Raw genomic sequence first — 23,560 nt, 5'->3', positions numbered from 1 at the left:
TCCTAGCTCCATGTCTATAATTATGTCGCACACTGATTCACTCTCACAAAATCAACAAAACACAGCACAAATCCCACCAATGATTCAATTCCTTATAAACCATTGAATCAGGTACTGAAGCAGTGACGTGCTGAATGAAGCTTCAGACGTCATTGATCACGTGACTCTGTTCAGACAAACTAAGCCTCAGCACAGCGTTTCTGAAGCAGTGTGTTGATTTTTTTGACACATGTGCCGGAGCTTCAGCTTCAAACGGGCCGTCACCATCAGAGTTGCTGGAACCATGTCCCACTACTGGGCTACTCTGTTTTATTCTGTGTTAAGTTTTTGAATGTGAATTTTCTGTGTTAAGAATAAGAAAGAAAATGTAATGAAGTGATTTTAAAGTTTAAACTTTGTGTTAAATCTTGCAAGTCAGAGAGAGAGGGATAGAGAGAGAGAGAAGAGGTGTGGGTAGATGTCAGATGATCAAATGTCAACAACCTGATTGGCCCAAGTGTGAAGATGTGACGTCCAGTGAGGGAAGGGGGGAGAAAGGGTGAGCAGGTATGAAAGTGAGGTGAAGAAGAGATTCGGGGTTCTTTCCTTTTGTCCTCTGTGAGATGAGCAGTTCAGAAGTTTGGATCTAAGAGGTTCACAGTTAAAAAACCAGCAGAGACGCTAAAGGAGAACCACAGTCCAACCTGTGAATGTTTTAACCCTTTGTGAAACAACAAAGGCATAAATATGATCATATAAATATTATCTACTGGGTCAGACTCACAGGATCAGGGATTAATCTGTGCTGTTAATAGTGTAATGGAACACATAATTTGTACATATAATTTCATATGTAATTACCCATACGGTAAAAAATATATTTTAAAATACATTTTGAAATATATTTCAAAATATAAAAAAATGGCCAAAAATATATGTGTGCTAAAATACATTTTAAAATATATTTATATTTTAAAATATATTTTAACACATATATGTTTTGGCCATTTTTGTATATTTTAAATATATTTCAAAAATATATTTATAATATATTTTGAAATGTGTTTTAACACATATATTTTTTTGGCTGTTTTTATATTTTGAAATATATTTATAAAATATATTTCAAAATACAATTAAACTTATTTAAAATCATTCAAAAATATATAAATTTAACCCTTCATATATTTCTAAGAAAACACATTCACATGCAACAGCTGAAAGAAATCTTTATTTGATGTTTAAAACATAGATATAGCATATCAATCAAGCAAGGAATATTCATTTTATAATTTTATTCTCATTACATACTTAAACATTCTAAAGAAACACAGACACACATATATATGTGTGTATATATATATATGTACACATATGTGTGTGTATGTGTATATGTGTGTGTGATTGTGTGAACATAAGTCAACATACTTTAAATTTAATTTCTTTTCCTTTTCCAGCAGTCTCAGTTCCCCAGCTTTCACTGCAATCCTCAAAGCCCTTCTGGACACATTGGGAAACCTCTTCCTTACTGCCACTGTAACAAACAAAAGTCACAGTTCTATTACTTTTATCAGAGTTAAAATAAAAATATGATTTATGTTAGCTGGCTTCATTTAGCAAACAGATATTTCTGTTTATATAGATACAGATATTAATACAGATATATTTTACGCATAATTTTACCCCTTTTTTTTCCTAGATGGAAAGTCTATCCAGTTCACATTACAGTAATGCTAACACCCCTTTTGGTTGTCTCTCCTTACCCTCCAGCATTCATAAATCTGTTGACCTTCTTTGTCTGAGACCAACCACTACAATGCATCATCACCTTTTTGTATTGGTAACTTACTTTACAACCTATTTTAATGGTTGCAAAGTAAGTTACTTGTGCTGTATGCAATTTCAGATACACAGAAAGTCTTCACTTACTATATATGGCTGTCATAGTGTCCTTGTGAAGGGCAGTTCTTCACTCTGCGCCGATGTCCGTTTTGATCTGTGCTCCTATAAAAAGCATGAACATTTGAGTGTTTGACTAGTTTTAGATTTCCAAAAATCTGACATTTGTACAACTAAACATTTGAACTACAATGATATGCTATTGAGAGATACTTTTATGGGTACTTTTTGGTAAAGAAACTGGTGACAGAGTTGTAGGCTTTTTTAGAATACTATTAGCTAACCATTTGAACTGACTTTCAAAGCTGTTTACCTTTTAAATTGCTGTGGATCAAAACCTCCAGTGGGAAGGTGGCCATTAGAAGAACACGCACCATTGAACCTGAAAATAACAAAAACAAACAAAAAACAGAACAATATATAAGAGTCAGGTAGGCTAATAAATCTCTTCTGAAGCAATATAGTTCATTTTGGGTGAAAAACAAAACATTCCTCTAAAATATATATACTGACATCAGCAATCAACATCATGATTGTAATTATTTCCTTTTAGTACATCTACTGCTGTGTGCATGTGTCAAGCACTACGACTGTATCTATGCATATAAATTCACCATATATATCCTGCAAAATGTTTTGTTATAGTAAAAAAAAGGCAAACAAACAAAGGCATTCAATCAGAGGTGAGAAATTAATTGAGAATATCAATTATAGGTGAACTATTCTTTACCTACCTACTAGCAATCGTATTTGAATGTAAAATAAAATAAATAAATAAATAATAATAAAAATAACATGATGTAATTAAAATGCACAACTTACATTAAGGAAATCTGCATTTGTATCCACAGGCTAAAAGTAAAACAGTAAATGTGTTAGTAATAGTACAGGTATTTGTAAAAAAAAAAAAAAAAGGCAGTAACTGTGACTCTTCTAGTGGGATGCTAAATGCAGAGATTTATATTTACAGTATAATACTGCATGTACAGGTAGCTGTGTTGTGAACTGTAACCGAATATTAGAGAATCTCAGAGAAATTAAATGTATTTATTTTTGAATTTATCAATCATAAAACCGTCTGTTTTGAAGGCCTGTTACAATAACAACTTTTGTTGGTCTGTATATTGCCCCATAAACAACTGCAACAAGTTATGTCATTGTCATTTTAAGACCATTTTATGTCTTTGAATGTATAATCATAATATAATACCATAATAATGCAAGATCTACACACTTTCAATTGACAAACCAACATCTAATTCTAAAAATATTTAGATCATGGAAATTAGGTATCAAAATATTAGATACCATAAAAACTTGAATAAATAGTAAATTTTCTAACAAATAGAAAACAATGTTATTTAATGTTATTTTGTTGTTATTATTATATTTTATTTTTGTAAATATAATGGCAGATAAATTGCATCATTAACAATTATTGAGGTCATGTACATGTATTGTGTGTTAAGTCGATATATCGATTATTGTGACAGGCCTACAGTTTTGGTATCATAACAAGCTTGTCAAACATGCATGACCACTAAGCAATGTCTAAGCAGTAGTATTAGTCTGAATGACAACAAACATAACTAGTGTTTTGGAAAATCTGTTAGAAAACAGTTATTTCAGTAATTATGATTAGCATGTGACACAGACACTGCATAAAAACTACAACAACAAATACTTACTTTAGGAGGATGGGGAGGGCAGCATGAGGTTGAGACTTTGACATCTGTAAGAAACAAATTCATGTATTACAAACAAGTCACTTAAAAATACATTAATGTGGCAGATGCAGTGTATAAGTACAATCAGGGCTGTCACAACAATGGGTGGGGCCAAGTGGCTGCAACCCTAGGTACAATGTGCAGGTATATATAATTACATATAATATATGTGAATAAAGCAAGAATCAGTTTAGGTTCGTCACTGTGCTGACTGATGCTTGCTAGGTTTATATGATTGCAAACTGCACAAAAACAACAACAGCAACAACATTAATGACAATGACAAACAAAATTACTTACATTTATGTAAATCTCACATCAGGAAGATCTGCATTCGATTTCATGGGCTGAAATAAATAGGCAGAAACATTACTGCTAAAAACCCCAAAACTCTAAAAAGCCTAAAATGACTTAAAAAGCAAGGAAATGTGGAACATTGTAATTAGCGAACATTAATAAAGCATAACTGTGCTTTGTTTCTAACCTTAGTAAGTAAGTGCTCTGTAGCCAGAAGGAGAGGTGGGATTTCTGTGAAAGCCAAATTAAATGTGAATAGGTTTTGATAGTTATTGTATATAACAAGTGTAAACAGTTTTATTTGTATTTTTTCCCTTTCTGAGAAGGCAAAATAATAAGAAAAGGCAAAAGTCGTCACATCATAATTAATTAAGTTACATATTTTGATTACCACATTATGGAAGCGTGGAGCTGCCACCCAGGCAAAAGAAAATAGAGCTATATCACGTTATAACATGAAATGTTTATTGTTCTAACATTATGCTTTTCATGTTTGTATAATATAATATCACGTTATTACAATATACATAATTATCACGTTCGCACAATATTGTGCGGACGTGATAATTATGTACATTGCTCGCACAATGTTCAAACATGAAAAGTATATTGTATAAACATGATAGTATATTGTTAGAACGATAAATCTTTCACGTTATAACGTGATATACTTATATTTCTCTTTTGCCTGGGTGGCAGCTCTACGCTTCCGTGCCAAATAAGCGAGAATAAAGTAATACTAGAAAGGGAAAATTTCAGAAGAAATTTTAAGTGTGCCTATGCCGCTGGTAATCAGTGTAGTTTGCCATTCATACAGCTACAGAGAGCAAAACTCAGCAGAGCAGCCATTCTCCACCATGAACTATGGTAAAAACAAACACCGCTCACGCCTCACAGATGACAGCTTACAGTTTTGGGTAAAGATGAAGTGACTTCGTACAGCGCCGATTTGCAGACGCTGTGCACACAGGTTCATGAGCAGAAGTCCCATTGTACCACGGCAGATCCGACAATGTTTGCATGAACACGCTTTGAAGCATTACGTTATGGACCACTTTTCACACATGGTTGGTGTACCCAAACAGCCGGCTGTAGCTTTTCAACTCACAGCCCGACACACACCAAAAAACAGCCGAGAGAGCACAGACTACGCCAGAGAGGCGTGATTGCAGATGCCGCTCAGGTGGGTCCACTTCCCCTGCAGCGGCACTGCAGACCACGCCCGCCACACACATCAATCACGTAAAATAAATATTTATGCACTTTTGCATTCACTTTTTGTTTTTGTTATTTTTACACAGTGTTCTGAATGATTAACAATGGTCTACAGCCAATCTTGTGTATTATTATACAAACTTTGGTTGTAAGATTCAGATAACTATTTAATAAAAGCTAAATATTTTATATGAGAGTAAGAAAGAAAAGTATATCTTTGTGTCCACCTTTCTCTGTTAATGCCCTACCTGGCCCCTGGCAAAAGCTTTGCTAGATCCGCCCCTGCACAGTTACCAGCTGTCAGCTACACAAAAAAGGAGCTTGGTGTATATTCCTCTCTCAGAAACAGTTCATAATTTCCTTCAACTCATTCATGTCACCTAAGGGTAAACCTGTTTCTCCATCACCAGTTCAGCTCTGATGATTCAGTAAGGACATCTGGTTTGGAACAGCCGTTTTTACAGCTGTGGCTGCAGCAAACATCAGCTGATACTAGAAATTAAAAGCAAATGAATTCTAACAACAGCTGATCAAGCTTTAAACGTGCTGCTGTTGTTTAGCGCAATAAACAAACAAGAGAGAAAAGCCGATCATTGATCAGTTTCATGACTGAAGTTTCAACAGGCGAGAGAATGACAGGGAGGCTGTCATAAAGTTCAACATCGGTAACATCGGTAACTTAGCGTGCACACAGCTGTATACAAACTCCGTTGTGATAGCTAGCACGCAGTACGAGTTATTGTAAGTGATTGAAAAAGTCAGCACAATGAAAATAAACTACACCTAAACTCGGTTTATATCTGACCCAAATAGAGTGCAGGTCATAACTTACCTGAAATTCAGTTCACCTCAAGCTCCTGCCTTCGCTTTCCTGATCCACGATTGACCTCCGCGTTAGCAAACACGGTCAATCGGCGGTAGCCTCACCGCCTTGTATGTCTCATTCGCGGCATGTCCTTTCTGTCACACACCAGTGGATAGCTGCCCTCTGATGTAGCTCCACCACCAAACAACTCAGTTATTTTTCCACATCGACCAGCATCATCGGCCCATATAAATGAAAAATAAGTCCAGCTAAGACACAGACCCTTGCCGAGCGATCGGGCGATGAAACAAATTTTAGCCACCTCACTATCAGCCAAGCCTGGGTGGTTTTCACACGAAGGGTCGCTAGCAGCGCTAGCTGGCTAAGCTAGCGGCGCTAGCTAGCTAGCCCGACTATCAGCAACACGTAAGAGAAATGTTGCTAAATAAACTACACCTAAACTCGGTTTATATCTGACCCAAATAGAGTGCAGGTCATAACTTCTTACCTGAAATTCAGTTCACCTCACGCTCCTGCCTTCGCTTTCCCTGATCCACGATTGACCTCCGCGTTAGCAAACACCGGTCGATCGGCGGGAGCCTCACCGCCTTGTATGTGTCGTTCGCGGCATGTCCTTTCTGTCACACACCGGTGGATAGCTGCCCTCGGTTGTAGCTCCACCACCAAACAACTCAGTTATTTTTTCCACATCGACCAGCATCGTCGGCCCATATAAAGTCCAGCTAAAACAGACTGTTGGCGAGCGATCGGGTGGTGAAACGTTTCAGGCGCCTCACTGCAAGACAAGTCCGGGTTCTTTTTCACGAAGGGTCGCTAGCAGCGCTAGCTAGCTAGCTATGCTAGCGGCGCTAGCTAGCTAGCCGGCTATCATAACATGGGATGTCTTGATAAAACAAGCAGATATTTGAAGTTTACACACCTACATTCTCGCCTGAAAATATCTTAAAAGTTTATTTTGTGACCTAGAAACACTAATAAAAGACGTTTAAAACGAAGAGGTGTCCGCCATTGTTGAACTCGGCAGAGGCGTGCTATGCATTATGGGATATTGAGTGTAAAAACAAGCATACAGATTTTCAGCCGTACTACTCCCGGTATACCACTAGAGAGAGCCAACCCACCACAAATAAAGTCTGTTTCTATGGAAATTGGCCTAAATTTGCACTAAAATCTAAATATTTCAAAAACTATAAAAGTCATAAACACCAAAAGTGTATACCATACTAGTCCAGCTCCAGCCGCACAAAATGATCTAACATATGTAACCCTATTGTCAAAACTGTTTGGCAGAGGAGCGGCGGAAAAATTTTCACTAAAATATTAATATTTAAAAACTATGATAATCATAAACACCAAAAGTCATAGCACACCATTCCAGATCCAGCCGCACAAAATGAGGTAACATATATGAAGCTTGTCTCAAAACTGCGGGCGAGTTTAGCTGCAAAATTTCAGGCGGAAACTGAAGAATAATAATAATAACTAGAAAGCGAAAATTTCAGAAGAAATTTTAAGTGTGCCTATGCCGCTGCTAATCAGTGTAGTTTGCCATTCATACAGCTACAGACAGCAAAACTCAGAAGAGCAGCCATTCTCCACCATGAATTATGGTAAAACAAACACCGCTCATGCCTCACAGATGACAGTTTACAGTTTTGGGTAAAGATGAAGTGACTTTGTACAGCCCCGATTTGCAGACGCTGTGCACACAGGTTCATGAGCAGAAGTTCCATTGTACCACGGCAGACACGACAATGTTTGCACGAACACGCTTTGAACCAGTACGTTATGGACCACTTTTCACACATGGTTGGTGTACCCATCCAGCCAGCTGTAGCTTTTTCAACTCACAGCCCAACACACACCCAAAACAGCCGAGAGCACAGACTACGCCCGAGGGCGTGATTGCAGGTGCCGCTCAGGTGGGTCCACCTCCCCTGCAGCGGCACTGCAGACCACGCCCGCCACACACATCAAACACGTAAAATAAATATTTATGCACTTTTGCATTCACTTTTTGTTTTTTGTTATTTTTTACACAGTGTTCTGAATGATTAACAATGGTCTACAGCCAATCTTGTGTATTATTATACAAACTTTGGTTGTAAGATTCAGATAACTATTTAATAAAAGCTAAATATTTTATATGAGAGTAAGAAAGAAAAGTATATCTTTGTGTCCACCTTTCTCTGTTAATGCCCTCCTGGCCCCTGGCAAAAGCTTTGCTAGATCCGCCCCTGCACAGTTACCAGCTGTCAGCTACACAAAAAAAGGAGCTTGGTGTATATTCCTCTCTCAGAAACAGTTCATAATTTCCCTTCAACTCATTCATGTCACCTAAGGGTAAACCTGTTTCTCCATCACCAGTTCAGCTCTGATGATTCAGTAAGGACATCTGGTTTGGAACAGCCGTTTTACAGCTGTGGCTGCAGCAAACATCAGCTGATACTAGAAATTAAAAGCAAATGAATTCTAACAACAGCTGATCAAGCTTAAACGTGCTGCTGTTGTTTAGCGCGATAAACAAACAAGAGAGAAAAAGCCGATCATTGATCAGTTTCATGACTGAAGTTTCAACAGGCGAGAGAATGACAGGGAGGCTGTCATAAAGTTCAACATCGGTAACATCGGTAACTTAGCGTGCACACAGCTGTATACAAACTCCGTCTCCGTCGTGCTAGCTAGCACGCAGTACGAAGTTATTGTAAGTGATTGAAAAAAGTCAACACAATGAAAATAAACTACACCTAAACTCGGTTTATATCTGACCCAAATAGAGTGCAGGTCATAACTTCTTACCTGAAATTCAGTTCACCTCACGCTCCTGCCTTCGCTTTCCCTGATCCACGATTGACCTCCGCGTTAGCAAACACTGGTCAATCGGCAGTAGCCTCACCGCCTTGTATGTCTCGTTCGCGGCATGTCCTTTCTGTCACACACGGTGGATAGCTGCCCTCTGATGTAGCTCCACCACCAAACAACTCAGTTATTTTTTCCCACATCGACCAGCATCATCGGCCCATATAAATGAAAAATAAGTCCAGCTAAGACACAGACCCTTGCCGAGCGATCGGGCGATGAAACAAATTTTAGCCACCTCACTATCAGCCAAGCCTGGGTGGTTTTTCACGAAGGGTCGCTAGCAGCGCTTAGCTGGCTAAGCTAGCGGCGCTAGCTAGCTAGCCGGCTATCAGCAACACGTAAGAGAAATGTTGCTAAATAAACTACACCTAAACTCGGTTTATATCTGACCCAAATAGAGTGCAGGTCATAACTTCTTACCTGAAATTCCGTGCACCTCACGCCCTGCCTTCGCTTTCCCTGATCCACGATTGACCTCTGCGTTAGCAAACACCGGTCGATCGGTCGCGGTCGCGACATGTCCTTTCTGTCATACACCGTGGATAGCTGCCCACTGTTGTAGCTCCGCATTATAGCACCACCAAACAACTCAGTTATTTTTTTCCACATCCAGCTGTAACTCCGATTCTGTGCGAGCATTTGCGAGAGACCGGGAGGTGAAAGGAGAGAGAGAGTCCCTCGCTGTGCATTTGCAGCCAAGTGCGGCAGCTAGCTAGGTAGCCGGCTAGCTGTCAGGCAGGACCGAGGTCGTCAGAGCACTGTCGCTAATATGATAAAACAAGCAGATATTTGAAGTTTACATACCTACATTCTCGCCTGAAAATATCTTAAAAGTTGATTTTGTGACCTAGAAACACTAATAAAAGACATATAAAACGAAGTGGTGGCGCCATTGTGTAACTCGGCAGAGGTGTGCTATGAATTGTGGGATATGGAGTTTTCCACCAAGCATAGAAGCCATTGTGTTTACCGTAACTATTGAATGGTTCGCGCAACCTTAAAACCTCCAATGGTTCCTGAAAGCAGCGAGGGCTGTGCGCGCCATTGATATTGTCATCATTACGGTATCCAAATAAGGGTAGACAGGCTGTACCACTCCCGGCATACCACTAGAGAGAGCCAACACACCACAAATGAAGTTTGAAATTTGTTTCAATGGGACCAAAAGATGGCGCAACACACCACAAATGAAGTCTGTTTATTTACGCCAAAAGATGAATTGGCCTAAATTTGCACTAAAATCTAAATATTTCAAAAACTATAAAAGTCATAAACACCAAAAGTCATGACATAATAGTCCAGCTCCAGCCGCACAAAATGATCTAACATATGTAACCCTAATGTCAAAACTGTTAGGCAGAGAGGCGCGGGAAAATTTTCACTAAAATATTAATATTTAAAAAACTATAATAGACATAAACACCAAAAGTCATAGCACACCATTCCAGATCCAGCCGCACAAAATGAGGTCACATATATGAAGCTTGTCTCAAAACTGCGGGGCGAGATTCGCTGCAAAATTTCAGGCGGAAACTGAAGAATAATAATAATAAGAATAATAAATCCGAGCAATAGTAATATGTGTGCCTCTTGGCATAGGCACACATAATAAGAATAATAAATCCGACGAATAGTAATATGTGTGCCTCTTGGCATAGGCACACATAATAATAAGAACTAGAAAGCGAAAATTTCAGAAGAAATTTTAAGTGTGCCTATGCTACTGCCAATGAGTGTAGTTTGCCTTTAATGTGGTTCAATTAGTGCCGGTTGCCATTTATAACACCAGAGGGAGCAAGATGCAACATGAGCATAGTTTGCTTTTATACCACAAGAAGGAGGAAATGGAATACAGCTGATTTTCAACTTAAAGCAAAGTAAGCTGTATTGTGATCTCTGTTATATGCGGCATACAGAGATGAGAGAAAGATGCTCCAGTTACATGATTACAAAATAAGTTAATAGATATAAAAGAAAATAAATTATGCTTTAGTGTCAGGTGTTCAAGAGAAGTTACAATATAGATTTTACAGTTTTGAGTCGTTTAAAGTGGTAGAAAAAAAAATGTCCATTATGCGGTATTCAATTTGTATTTCAAAGGTATTTTAATGTCAAGGGGAAAATACCACATGCAAATTATGAAATTTCCGTTAGGGACTAATAAATGTATCATGTTATTCAAACAATATTTTGTACAGATACCATTTACAATAATGTATGACATTTAAACATGATATTTAGATTGTGGTAAATAGCAAAGCAATATAAAATAAAAAGGAAAAGGAAACCATTCAACTTTATATTATGAACTGAAGAGTAAGGCAAAAGTATAAATGAAAAGCATACAAGCATTAATGTATATAGATAAACCCAACAATCATATGACCCCCTATGAGCAAGCACTTTGGCGACAGTGGGAAGGAAAAACTCCTTTGACAGGAAGAAACCTCCGCAGAACCAGGCTCAGGGAGGGGCGGCCATCTGCCATGACCGGTTGGGGTGAGATGTAAACAAATCCAAAACTGTCCACAGAGCTACAGGGGCACACTGGGATCGCAACAGCAGCCATAGAGGGAAACAGATTAGGATGTTCTTCCCAGTACTGAAGTGGGTCGGCTTTTCTTATGTGTGTGTTTTTCTCTGAGAGGTAGGTCTCCACTTTATTTTCTGTTGATGAGGCACTCACGGATACTTCTGGATAAGGGTCATTTGGAAGCAAGTGGTTGGCTGACTTTGCGAAAACAGCTAGAAACAGATAAAAGGAAAACACAATTTAAAACAATAAAACAAGAGACATCACAAAGTGCAGCTCTTCAGTTAGCAAACTGGCAAGTAATGAAGTTCTAAAAATAATTGGGAAAACAAATCTAACTTTAGAACTAAATGACCCAAAACTAAATTAAAATGAAGTAAAAAAAAAAAAAAAAATTGGCTTAATACTGGTGTCTTCTGATGAGGTAAGTCGCCATGCGAGGTAAAACCACACGTGGCTGTAATTTGGTGGCCTGTATACAGTTCCAATCCAAGCATGTAGTTGGTTTAAATGGGTTTAATACTGGTGTCTTTTGATCACTTGACTGTATATATAAACCTGTTGAACAAAAGGTGCATTTTAATTTCACTATACCTGCCCATCCTTGTAGCCGGTCTCTACTAGCGTGGCACAGTTTCAAGATCAGTGTAGGGCTTCTCCACTGCCTTCACTGGACAGAACACATCTGAGGAGTTATGAATGAATGGATGACTTAATGAATGGATGAGATTATAGTTTGTTTCAAAGAATATCAATAAATGTTAGAATATAAAGTAAGAAAAAAATACAAATGACCTGTTATGGCAGGGATCCCATCAGGTGCAGTCTTTCTGTTCACGTTTCTGGTCAGCTCTTCAATGGATGAGAGCACATCAGCAGTCTTATCTATCAGTTCCCACTGGTGAGCTGTCCTTGTTGGTGGTAGAGTGTGTTCAGAAAAACTCCTTTAACAGGAAGAAACCTCCGGCAGAACCAGGCTTAGAGAGGTGCAGCCATCTGCCGTGAGCGGTTGGGTGAGATGTAAACAAATCCAAAACTGTCCACAGAGCTACAGGGGCACACTGGGATCGCAACAGCAGCCATAGAGGGAAACAGATTAGGATGTTCTTCCCAGTACTGAAGTGGGTCGGCTTTTCTTATGTGTGTGTTTTTCTCTGAGAGGTAGGTCTCCACTTTATTTTCTGTTGATGAGGCACTCACGGATACTTCTGGATAAGGGTCATTTGGAAGCAAGTGGTTGGCTGACTTTGCGAAAACAGCTAGAAACAGATAAAAGGAAAACACAATTTAAAACAATAAAACAAGAGACATCACAAAGCGCAGCTCTTCAGTTAGCGAAATGGCAAGTAATGAAGTTCTAAAAATAATTGGAAAAACAAATCTAACTTTAGAACTAAATGACCCAAAACTATATTAAAAGGTAGTAAAAAAAAAAAATTTGCTTAATACTGGTGTCTTTGGATGGGGTAAGTTGCTATTTAAGGTAAAAACCACACGTGGCTGTAATTTGGTGGCCTGTATACAGTTCCAATCCAAGCATGTAGTTGGTTTAAATGGGTTTAATACTGGTGTCTTTTGATCACTTGACTGTATATATAAACCTGTTGAACCAAAAGGTGCATTTTAATTTCACTATACCTGCCCATCCTTGTAGCCGGTCTCTACTAGCGTGGCACAGTTTCAAGATCAGTGTAGGGCTTCTCCACTGCCTTCACTGGACAGAACACATCTGAGGAGTTATGAATGAATGGATGACTTAATTAATGGATGAGATTATAGTTTGTTTCAAACAATATCAAATGTTACAATATAAAGTAAGAAACAAAATACAATTACCTGTTATGGCAGGGATCCCATCAGGTGCAGTTGCAGTCTCTCTGTTCACGTTTCTGGTCAGCTCTTCAATGGATGAGAGCAGTCTTATGTATCAGCTCCCACTGGTGAGCTGTCCTTGTTGGTGGTAGAGTGTGCTCAGTTGCAAAGACACTAAGATCACTTGGCAAGTCCATATCCCTCACAACCTTGCAGTCATTTTGTGTTAGTGAATTACACAATAAATGGGGTTGTGATAACTGTGATATGTATTCAGAACACCTGATTGGAGGCAGGCGTATGGCTGTGATATGTAAAGGTGATCAATCAATGTGTGTTTTTCGGTAGTTGCAGCAGTAATAAGTTGTGCATATCCTCTTGACTGAAACAGTTCTTGGATGGGTTTTTTCCTCTGCTCATAAGGTCCTCATTGAAGTCTCCACAAACAATAATTGGTTGGCAATTCATCATTTCCAATGAGTCCAAAAGACATTGCATTTGTGGTAAAACCTCACGTGGCTGTAATTTGGTGGCCTGTATACAGTTGCTATCAAAGCTGTGACTGGCGATTCAACCTTGATAACAACAAATTCAAGGTCAGTCACATTTTGCAGGTATTTTCGAGACTCTGCTGTAAGAACTGTTTTGTAGTACATTGCAACTCCACCGCCATTTACCTTTGCCATGTCTGTATGGTTTGTGTAAGAGACGTGTCTGTTGCGTGTGGCCATGTTGTACTGTTCGAGCTGGAAGCGGGAGAAACTGATGATCCAGACAAGTGAGTTTCTGTTATGCATAAAACATCAGCAAGGCTGAGTTCATGGTGGCATCTCATGTCCTCCATGTGAGTTGGGAGACCTTGTGCATTGTGATGGATAATTGTCAACGTGGGGACTGTGGGAACAACTGATTTTAAGAATTGCAACAGTGGTCTTGCATTCTCAAATGATGCATGTCTCATATTTTTGAGTGCATCTGTGATGGCAGGATCAGCATAGATTTTCCTTTCATCAAAGTCTGTGATGTAGAGTCCTTTAAGTGAGGTTGTGCGGCTGAGTGCAACATAGGCCATTCCAGGTTCAAAACACGCTTCAAACATACTACTGCTGACTCCATTGTCATGCCTTGTACTTTGTGAGCTGTACATGCAAAGGCCAACTTCATTGGAAATTGCCTGCGAAGAACTCCTTTTTACTTGTAGATTCTTCACATTTCTCAATATATACCAGGTTGTCTGAGGATCCTTGTATTTTTCTGCGAAATTTTTGCCCAGAATTTTGATTGTCCAGCGTAAGTCCAATGAGATTCACAGTTTTTTCCATCCATCCTGTGTGGTTGTCACAATGTTCGTGATTGTTCCAAATGTCCCATTAACAAGCCCATCTTCAACATCCAAATTTCTAATAATCATAACACGCACTCCAGGTGCAGCTTGTATGTTATCAGGTAAATCTCTTTGTTGCCTTTCATCATATCTGCCAGCAGGACCATCTCACCCGTTCGTGGGTCTTTTCTGTAGTCTTCGGCCTGAATATTTATGATATCAGAATGAAGAGCAGTTACAGTTGCTGAATTGTGTTTGTCCACCTCTTTGTTTGTAGCATAAATGTGTAATACATTAGATGGACAGTCTTTTATGTCATGGATAGCCTGTGTGAGCAAGGCTTTATCATTGGCTTCAAGAGAATCTGTTTTTGCTTTACTCTTATCCTGTTCAGAACTTCAGCAAAAGAATGATCATCTTTCTGTCGCATGATTTCTGTCAGGTTGACCATGTGGAAATAGTCTTTCCAGAGATCAAGGACATTGTCCTCGTACACACAGAGTGGTTTGGCTTTTCCAAGGGGTGGCAGCTGGTAAAAGTCTCCTACTGCAAGGATAGACATCCCACCAAAAGGCTTCTTGTTTCCTTTGATCTGCTGAAGTCTCCAGTGGATGTAGGCAAAAGGTCTTTAGAAACCATAGATATCTCATCAATGACCAGAATCTCTGCATTTGAAAGTGAAGCTCTCACTTCATCCAGTGCATTCCCCAGTCCCTGATACGGCGGTTTTAAAGATTTTGGCAGCTTTAGCAGAGAGTGCAGTGTTTTCCCAGATATGTTAAAAGCTGCAGTCCCAGTAAATGCAGCCAGCAGGACTGCAGGGTAGGACATGTCTGCTTGGTCACGGAATCTGGGGAGTTGGTGCAAAATCTTTGTTGCCTCCTCATATATGCACTTGATAACATGTGATTTTCCACAGCCAGCTCCTCCAGAGACAAAATAAAAGAACTGCTCAGGACAGTGACCCACACAAGTTTGAAACACCACCACGCACTGCGTAGAATATGGATGCTTGAGTTTCATTCAGACTTTGGTACATTTTTCTGACAAAGTCTGGGCTCAGCTTTGGTGCTATGATTGCTGGCATGGCTCCACTGCTGCTACCACTGACTTGGTAGTCTGGAACAATGTCCATTTCATTTTCGTCAGTGTCATGTCTGGATTGTCGTTGGGCCACACACTCTAAACGATCTACTTCAACCTCAGGTGCAAAGGTGTTCCATGCATTGATAAGTGGGCCTTGTTGTTCAATCTGTTCCAGTGCCCTTTCCATTGTTTTGCCATGGCTTTCATAACGCTTTTTGTTAAAGGTAACAATTGGCGTACTGCAAAACCATGTTTTGCTCCACTTTTGTAGAACTGTTCGGATGTGGGGTATTTTGTGTTTTTAAGGTCATCATTTGATCGATGTGGAAAATAAAGTTTTAGTAGTCTGCTATAAAACTTCTCTGGTTGTTTCTTTTCTGAGAACCGAGGATATCTGATTATTGCAGGTTTCCCTCTTGTTCTCTTTTGAATATAACCCATGTTATTCAAAAGAGGGATGGCATTTTTGACTCTGTTTGACGGCTGTAGAGAATCCTGTACTCTGAAGCAAATTCAGCCAAACACATTCTTTCAAACTCAGGTGTTCTGGGTCTGTTTGCATATTTTTCTGGCAATCCAGACATCCACACATTTTCATCATCTGGTGCCATGCTCTGCAACCTGCTCATCGGGAGACTCATTTTCAGGGCATCATCATCAGTCTGTATGAACACCACACTGCGTGAACACTTTTTTTAGTGGCAGGCTGCATGTCCTTGCCACAGATTCTTGGGCACTGACTTCTCTGTGTTTAGCATATGCCTGCATTATCTGTTTCATTTCATCTCTTTCATTGACATTGGACTTTTTACCTCCTGGATGACTCCATTAAGAAATTGTGTCATCTCAAATTCAGGTTTAGAGACATAAGACATCATGTACATCAGGCAGCTGTAGTCATCAATGACATATTGGATGTCCATGTTGGCATTCCAGGCCTCAGCAGATCTGCATTGTATGCATTCACCCAGCAGTCATTAGGTTCACGCTTTAAGAGGATGACATGGCCATTGCTTAAATTGAAGACACAATCCAAGTATTGTTCATAAGTTAATTTGCATTTGTGAAGCAGCTCAGACAAGTCTTCAAACGAGGAATTTGGGTCACAGAGCAAATCTCTCAATGGCTGGAGTTTTCTTTGGCCTCTTTCTGTTTTTTTTTTATGAGCCATTTGTCTGTTTTTTTGCTTTTGTTTTTCATTTGTGCCTTTCTCCTTACTTGTGCTATGCTGCTTATCATTGTGATCATCGTCATCATCTGGGCTTGGGAAAGTGATCATTGTTTGGTCTCACGGGTAGTTTGGGGAACCCAAACCTACATGACACATTACCTTTTTACAGGATCTGGAGTGATTTCTGCTGTGGACTTGAACCTCAGACACAATTTTGTGAAGTTCAGGATCGGCATTTTGGTCAGGCATCTTACATGTTATGTACTTGTCAATAAATTTGTACACGTGGTCTTCAAGGTCACTTCCAAATTTAGGTGCATCTTTGACCCAAACCAGTAAATGGATATGAGGGCTACCTCTGGCCTGAAACTCCACTCGATAAAAGTAATCTTCTACTTCACCGATGGGCTGTGCTGGGGACAGGATCAGTGTTGTCATTAGTGCATCAACTCTTTTTCAAACAATCGCATCACAGTCACAGGGTTGCTTGGAGAATTTCACACTTTGTGTTCCAGTCAAGTTGTGAAAAATCCACTTGTTCACCTTGTTGAGTTTTTATGACCTCAACAACCTCAGGCCATCTCATTTCAGCAGCTGAAAATGTCAGGAAAAAAGTTGGCTTTCCTAACTGTCTGACCATAGCATGGAGATCTTTCAGTGCCTTCTCCCAATAGGCTGGAGTACCTCTCAGAGGTTTCATGAAGCGTGTTGCATCTTTGTTATTTATCAGTCTCTCCACTTCGTCTTTATTTTGAAGCATTCTGTTACAAATCCTACGTCCATCCTTGGTGATTGCCTTACCTTTGCGCAATTGGATGGACATGCTGTTCGTAGCCATGTGTGTTTCTGTTACAAACTGTGCAAAGAATAGGTAGCTTTGGTCAGTTGCAAACCGTGTATCTGCAGAGAACAGCCGTGTATTAAAATACATGCTTGGGGACAGTTTGACTTGTCTGGCTTCATCTAATGTGTTCTGTCCAGTTGGGAACTGCACAGGAAAGGCCATGGCTTCAAGTTTAGGAACAGAGAAGAAGCCAACAGGTCTATTTCTTTGGGCGGGTGCAATGCTAAATATTCCTTCACCATATGATAAAATGTCCTGTGCTATATCTGGTGGTTGCATACAGGTGTCTAGAACAAGACCGGGGCGAAGTTCTTCCTTTTCTTTCTCCATATCTTGTAAGGGCTCTCCATTTGATTGTTCAGGCTCCAATAGTTCGTTTACATCATGACATGGCTCAAGTATTCCAGCTGTTGTATCCTCAGTGGTTCTTCTTTCTGGTAGAATTTGGCTGTCGAAGTTTCTGGGCAGTGCATCTTGAATATCTGCATCAGCAGTGTCATGTTCCGTCTCGATTATCTGATTTTTGTGGGATCAGCAAAAGTAGCGTCATCATCAATAGATACATCTTTGTATTCTGAATGCATCTCTTTTAGCTTTGATAAGCCTGCTAACACATTCTTCATGTTCACAGTGTAGAAGTGTTGGTATCCTTTGAATCTGATGTGTCTTTTCAGTTGTACCTGCAGGAGCTGGGCTTCATTGCAAGGTCTGGGAAGAGAGTTTACTGTGGTTTCCACATCCGACGGTACACAAACAACAGCCCCATGTACGGCTCTTTGCTGTCCTTTTGGTAATGCAATGATTTTGGCAAACGGGAGAATTTTAGCAATCAGTTGTCGTTCTAGTACATTTAATTGACTCAGTTCAATTGGAATGGGTGCTAGTGCTAAATTGTTTGCCTCTGCGATGGAAGAGATCTTTCCTCGTTGTAGGTGGCTGTCACAGTTGTAGCAAATCCACTCTTGCATTCTTTGTTTTGGAAAGGTACAATTAGCTGTACATTCACTATCACAAACATGGACAAATTTTCCTGTCAAGCAAGTGTCAACAACGTGACTATTTTTAACATACTTTGATCTTTTGCAGTGTTGAACTTGATTAGGAAACAGAGTTCTGTGGCACACCCGCACAGACATGGGTGGGTCCTAACTTAATTCTTTCACGGAAAGCTAATGTGGCTGCTTGCATCACACTATTCACTACAAGTTGGGGCTGTGCTTCAGACTGTGGACCCTGCTGGAATTGTGTTACTAGTCGGCTGTATTTCTTCTTTATTCTCTGTGCACACAACTTTTTATAAATGGCGAAAGATGCAGTGGTAGCCATTTTGTGTCTCTGGTACTGGGCACAGCGCTGTATATGGTGCAGTCTGAATTGTGAGTCATTGTGGTACCTGGCATGAATTGATTTTTTTTTGTTTGTGCCTGTAGTTTGGATCCGATGCATATTTTGTTCTTATGTATGCCTTCTTCTTTTCTCTGACATGATCCTCTTTGTATTTCTGGTCCATATATTGCTTCTGTCTGGTTTGAAAGCTGGCATCCGTGTTGTACCTCTGGACCATATATTGCTTCTGTCTGGTTTGAAAGCTGGCATCCGTGTTGTACCTCTGGACCACATATTGTTTCTGTATTCCGTTTCCACATATTGTTTCTGTCTGTTTGAAAGCTGGCATCCGTGTTGTACCTCTGGACCACATATTGTTTCTGTCTGGTTTGATAGTCAGGATCTGTGGTATATCTTCTGATAATGTAGTTTCTCATTTTTGTTGAAAATGATGATGATCACTTTGGTATCTCTTCACCTTGTGGGCTTTTACTTTTCTTTGAATATGAGGATTTGCATAATAATTTTTGGCTGATAATAGTCTTTGTTTACGGTAATGACAGTTTTCAGCATATTGAATTTTCATAGTCTGTAATCTTTTCATTCGAAATTCACGACAGCAGGCATATCGTTCTCTTTCGTGTCTTTTTTTGTTTGTCTTCTTTGCCACTTCTTCAGTTGAAGATTTGTCTTTAGCTTTTACATACTCCCTCTGACTTTTTTGAGCTTGACGAATAGCTTTCCCACGTCGTCCTTTATTTAATCTGCTCACATTTCTTGCTTTTTGGTGGGTTTTATCTTTTACTTTATCTCTTTCATTATTGAGGCCAATTTCTTGTTGTTCTTTCTGGATGTTGCTTGTTGGATCAACAGATGTTTCAAGTTGATGTTCACAAATTTGATTTGAAGCCATTTTGTCTTGTTGTGGGTTTAAAGCACTTTCTAACATTGTCATGTAGGTTTGGGCTGATTCTGGTTGAGGCACTTGCACAGTGGAATTTGTGATTTGTGGTTCATCATTTTGTGGTGATGATGTAGCTGTTGCTGCTGGTGTTGCTTGAGTTGACTGTGCAGGCTGTTCGTTGTGAGTGCTGACTCTTTTGAAAGAAACAGGCACAAACTCATATCTTGCATACCTGCCTTGATTTTGGAAAAGGTTATGCAGGTGGTTGATCAGGTCATTCACATGAGTGAAAGTGAGCATGACTGCTGTTCCATTTGGCTGGGGTAAACCTGCTGCACTTCTTGAATGTGAATCAAATAATCCATACCTCCCAGATTTGTCACGGAAAACTGCAATGCACTGAGGCGAAACCATGAGCAAAGCATAGTTCACATCTGTTGACAGACATACAAGGCGACTAGCAAGAGGCAACCACCATCCTTTTCTTTGATAAGTTTTGTCCTCTGCTTTCAGGTATCCGTACCTTATGTTGTCCATTTTCACACTGTAGACATTTATGTCAGCATGAACTTCTTTGGGCAGGTCCTCCATGGTCAGATGATCTTGTGTATAACGCCTCCCTGCTGAAGATTTGTTTTAATCCAACAGTAGAGTGCATCTCCCTGTTCAAGCACCTTATCAAGTCGGGCTGTGTTGAACTGGTGTTCCTCATTAAGGTAGGCCAGGAATGTGAGGGCATTACATGTGCACTGATGATTTCGAGAGAATTCTGTGTACCTTTCATCACTTTGACAATGAGTTGCACTGACACACCAGAAGTGATGAACTGCGTTGCTCTGTAGCTCCTCTGTCAGTAGTTGTTCATTTGTGTTGTGGAAAGGCTGATCAAGGAATGGTAAAGGTGACATGTTATTGTTTAGTATTTAATGATAAGCATTTCAAGGTTGAGCAAAAACATATGCAACTCTTGGTACAATGATGTAAGACATTTTTAAGTGGCAAGGGTTGTATAAATAAAGATTTTCTTTAAAGAAAAACATTTTTAACTATGGTAAAACAATGAAGCAATGTTCAGGCAAATTAAGCCAAATTATATCACTCTTCAAACATATTACAGCATAATCTAAAGATACACAGCATCAGATAAGCCAGAAACTGGTAGAAAGAGTGTGACAGGAACAGTGAGAGAGAGCAGAGGTGGGAAGTAAAAATGACGAATATTTTAGATATCTGCAATTTGCTTGAGTGCTGTTTTTAATGACCTTTATAAAAGTCATATCTGTACTTTCTGCTCCTTATATTTTCCAAGCAGTTAATTACTTTACATATAACATATTAGCTGTTTCCTAAAATGTCGGCTGTATCCTTCGGAGGACCCGACCTACGCTGTCTATGTGGGCGGGTCCTTCAAGACTGAGAAGGCCGGAAGTACGAGGCTGTGAAATGGGACGGTCTAGCCTGCAGATTTGCGTCACCACTGTCTCGGTGGAGTTTACCAGGACACTGTCTCTCGTGGAGTTATCCAAGTGACTTATAATATCATGTTTAACCTTTGATCTCAGCGAACTTGAATAAATAAAACAGAAAAAGAGCGGGCGCCTGAAAACGGCGAAAACGATGAATTTAGGAGTCTGCTGCTCTTGCCGGCTGGAGTGACCATTGCCGCCGCCCCCCCCCCAGCTTGGTATCGAGTGGGTGGGTAACAGACGCCTCCCCAAAACGTCAGCACACTTTTGCAAATATACGATAGATAAACCAAGCAGATATTTGTAATTTACACTGCTACTTTTTTTCGCATGAAAATATGTTAAAAGTTCATCTTATGACCCAGAAAGATTAATAAGACTAATTTGAAAACTTAGTAGCGACCGCTATTGTTGGCACCTGGAATTTGACTGGGCCACGCTTATGAATTCAAATGCGGCCTCCGAGGATGCAACCAACGTTTTGGGACACAGCTTTTATTTTAGGTTGCTGTCAGCCTTCAAACATCTACTAAATTGCAGCCTAAATACAAACATATGAAAGGAAATCATGTTTACGTATTATTTGTAAGAGGATCTCAGATGCTCTTAAATCAGATGTAATTCATTCACAGATTTCAGATTAAACCAGATGGTTCTGTACATGTGACATAGTTGTGTTACGTTTTGTAAAGAAAGTACACAAAATTCAGTTACAGGTTAAATGTGATAGAAACAAAATACATTGACATCCATCTTGATAAAAGATGTGTCACAAAGCCATGTTTGTATTTATTCTGAACAATATATATAGAAATAGATAAATAGACAGACATAAATAGCTGTTGAGATGTCTGCATTTTAGGAATGTGATGAAAGACATTGACAAATGTATATGTTTAGTCTAACATTTTAGTATATTTAGTACGAGTTAGCAAGCATACTTAAGGTGAAAGACTAAATATCAACCCTGGTGATTATACAGCAAACATCACATGTATATTAATTGGTTATAGACATTTGTGGGCATACCTTTTAGGTGGAGAATTTGATGCCATGTGGAAATCATCGGTTGCCCAGACTCGTTTTTGCTGGTGGACGAGTTTCTGAACTCTGATAATACAGTTAATCAAAATGAGAAAACCTACTAACAGATTTGAAATAGAGTGTAACACTGGATACTTTAAAGAAAACATGAAACAGTAGCGGTTACTAAACTTACAAAGCAATAAAAAAAATTGAAGCTGTTTGCATAACTACTAAGAAATTTGAAGGTTAGTGTAACTTTAAAAACTTTAAACAAAACTAACAGAAGCGAGAAAACAAAATTCTTACTGTTTGCATAAGGCTAACATGTAACCATATGTCTTTAACATTTAATGGTAATGTAACTGTCCACTATAAATCCTTAATGGAGGAATACTGTTTTAAATTTACCTTGCTGCCTGGAGGACATAAGGAGGTGGGTCTATTCTTCGTTTCCAAGGACAAGCTGGCTGGTGCTGTCTGCTAACCCAAAAAAAAAGAATATAATGTTAAGACATTAAGTGACCTGACACTTTAATTTCACTTTACAATGCAATGCATGGCATGAACTGTTATGCCAGTTGGGTAACATTACAAGATAGAAATGGTCAACTGTATGGGTAAGTGTAAACTTTGCTACAATGTCGTAGCTGCACCACGGAGCAACACTGTAAAGTTCACTAAACATACATGTTTTAAAGTCATTATTCAATTGTTAATTATTATTATTGTTAAATAAATATTGTCAAATAATGGAGATCTAGATTTCAGTGAAAATAATTGTGATTATCATTTTTGCCATAATCGAGCAGCCCTATGGGTGGGCATACCTTGTAATTTCTTAATAGAGGAATATTTTTGATATTTACCTTGGTACCTGGGGAACATAAGGAGGTGGGTCTATCCTGTGTTTCCAAAGATAACCCGGCTGGTGCCGCTCTGCTAACCCAGGAAAAAGGGTATAGAAGACATTAAGTGACCTGACACATTCATTTCATTTAAATGTTCTGTATACCATGCACTGTTATGCCAGTTGTGTGACATTATAACAAAAATCCTAAACTGCATGGGTAAGTGTTCTTAACTGTCTCAAACGTGTTTTGAAAACTGTTCAACTGTCTGTGATCACTACCATATCCTCATTACCTGGTCAGATGGAAAACTACTGACTGCCTCATCTTGGTTGTGTGGCCAGTGAGTATTGGGACAGCAGGATCGACCAGGTCAAGTGGTTTCCAGCGCTTCTTTTGTGCCTGGGATCTTTTA

General features: G+C 39.3%; 3 long non-coding RNA genes across 3 annotated transcripts; all 3 read right to left on the bottom strand.

Annotated features, from left to right (window-relative positions):
* Positions 1–1,447: 1,447 nt before the first annotated feature.
* LOC120436805 lies at positions 1,448–3,581 on the bottom strand. The gene is made up of 5 exons (XR_005610611.1): positions 3,567–3,581; positions 2,701–2,730; positions 2,192–2,260; positions 1,909–1,983; positions 1,448–1,513 (listed from the first exon to the last, which is right to left on the bottom strand). It is a non-coding gene; the product is annotated as an uncharacterized LOC120436805 (long non-coding RNA).
* Positions 3,582–11,532: 7,951 nt separating this feature from the next.
* Positions 11,533–12,277, bottom strand: LOC120436804. Its single transcript, XR_005610610.1, has 3 exons — positions 12,134–12,277; positions 11,933–12,023; positions 11,533–11,550 (listed from the first exon to the last, which is right to left on the bottom strand). It is a non-coding gene; the product is annotated as an uncharacterized LOC120436804 (long non-coding RNA).
* Positions 12,278–12,579: 302 nt separating this feature from the next.
* Positions 12,580–14,461, bottom strand: LOC120436803. The gene is made up of 3 exons (XR_005610609.1): positions 13,175–14,461; positions 12,977–13,067; positions 12,580–12,597 (listed from the first exon to the last, which is right to left on the bottom strand). It is a non-coding gene; the product is annotated as an uncharacterized LOC120436803 (long non-coding RNA).
* Positions 14,462–23,560: the final 9,099 nt, after the last annotated feature.

The sequence above is a fragment of the Oreochromis aureus genome, unplaced genomic scaffold, assembly GCF_013358895.1.
Source record: "Oreochromis aureus strain Israel breed Guangdong unplaced genomic scaffold, ZZ_aureus HiC_scaffold_23, whole genome shotgun sequence".
Taxonomy (NCBI): domain Eukaryota; kingdom Metazoa; phylum Chordata; class Actinopteri; order Cichliformes; family Cichlidae; genus Oreochromis; species Oreochromis aureus.
The sequence above is the reverse complement of the archived record's forward strand: the minus strand, read 5'-3'. Positions and strand labels throughout refer to the sequence as shown.